Consider the following 2135-nt stretch of genomic DNA (forward strand, 5'->3'; position numbering starts at 1 on the left):
ATTATTCATTTACATACGGTTTATGACTGCTTTTGTACTACAATAGCAAGAATGAGTAGTTACAACAGAGATCATATGACCTTCAAAGTTAAGATATTTACTATCCTGTCCATGAGAGAAAGCTTGTCAAGCCCTGCTCTATGGCAACATTTTTTTTATATATAGTCTTACATTCTATTGATACTTGACATCTATTTACTTTTTCTAGTTTTTCAGGTGCTGCATCCTTTATAATACGTTGAATTTGCATAATTGAATGTAATTAGTCAATGGAGATAGGAATTTGTGTGAATATTCATATTACCATTTAGCTCTTCTCCCCAATGTCACATATAATAGCTACACTACTTTCTACAAATGCAGACTGTCTGCCTCCATTATTAATTATCACTCTCCTCTCTGCATTACAGATCAGAGTCAGTCCAGGGGAACTCATAAACAGTGCATCTCCTACTCCACTGCAAAATGGGTTCTTTTCTTTCTCCTTCATCCCTCATCTATGAAATGTATATTATGTTGATGCTTTCTGAGATGAGCACAATTGGTATTTTTCTTTTACTCTTTTTCTTAATAATATCTGCTTTTCACACATCTTTTCTTCTATTTTTTGGCTTGGGGTTTCAAACTTCTCTGGATTTCACTGAAGATAAATTTGTCATGTCTATTTTTTATTCTTCTTATTGCTTGAGAGTGCTGAGAGCCAAATGGAGAAACAGCAATTTTGCAGCCCTATCTACAAATTGTAAGTCTGGTCGAAAAATCTTTTTGAGTATTCTATGTCAGAGTAAAGATGAATTTACCAATATTTTCCACCATTCTTTGCTTTATCAATGATTCAGAAAGAAAGGGTTCATCAATAATACTTTATGTTTAAGCAAAAAGAACAAAAAGCTTTGAAATTAACTTCATTTCTAACATGTATCATTCCATGATTACATGATAGATGCCTTATTTGCCAAAAAACAAGTTCCATGTGATTGATTTTATCTGTTAGCTTTATGTAGCTCAAACTCAAAATAACACTTTAATATAATTTGCACAATCCTTAAAGGTTTCAATTGTTTAGAGTAGATTAACAGGGAGTCTTGGGGAAAAAATTGGCACAGGACCCACTAATTCATAAATATAAAGTTAGCTGACTTTATTATTGAGCAAGTAAATACCCTGAATGCATGAAGACTGTGAGAAAGTGGCTACAAAGCTGTCATGGTTATCCATCTCTATTTATATAGAACTTAATCTCCTTATATATTATGCTACTTTAAATAAATAGTAGTTACATTGATCAGTAGTTACATTGAGCTTACTCTGACATTCTTTACTAGATTCACTTTCACTTTTTGCTCTTAGTTATTAGTAACCACGGATGATTGCCCCTCATAGTTACATCCTTCAATATTCAGGAATGTTAGCATAAGTTCAGTATAATTTTGTTGTATTTTGAAAATACTGAGATTCATACAAGTATGTATCTTTAAAAAATGCCTTGTATAAAGAATAGATGTGTATAATATGGAGTACCTATTAAAATAACATTTTATTAAAAGTATAATAAAGCAAACATAGTAAATACCTCCTAAACATTTACTGTTTTTTATTGAAGTATAGTTGATTTACAACATTATGTTACTCAAATGTAAAGCAATCATATATATATATATATGTGTGTGTGTGTGTGTGTGTATGTGTATATATATATATGTATATTCTTTTTCAGATTCTTTTCCACTATAGGCTATTAAAAGATATTGAAAATAGTTCTCTGTGCTACACAGTGAGTCCTTGTCAGTTATCTATTTTATATATAGCAGTGTGTATCTGTTCATACAAAACTACTGATTTATCCCTCCCCCACTTCCTCTTTGGTAACCATAAATTGTCTTCTATGTCTGTGAGTTGGTTTTTGTTTTGGAGATAAGTTCATTTATATCATGTTTTAAGATTCCACATGTAAGTGATATTGTATGATATTTGTCTTTGTCTGACTCACTTAGTATGATAATCTCTAGGTCCATCCATATATATATATATATATATATATACACACACACACATATACCACATCTTAAAAGAGGATGATTTAAAACACCACACTCGGGGGCTTGCCTGGTGGCGCAGGGGTTGAGAGTCTGACT

This window comes from Lipotes vexillifer, unplaced genomic scaffold (assembly GCF_000442215.2).
Source record: "Lipotes vexillifer unplaced genomic scaffold, Lipotes_vexillifer_v1.1 scaffold226, whole genome shotgun sequence".
Classification (NCBI taxonomy): Eukaryota; Metazoa; Chordata; class Mammalia; order Artiodactyla; family Lipotidae; genus Lipotes; species Lipotes vexillifer.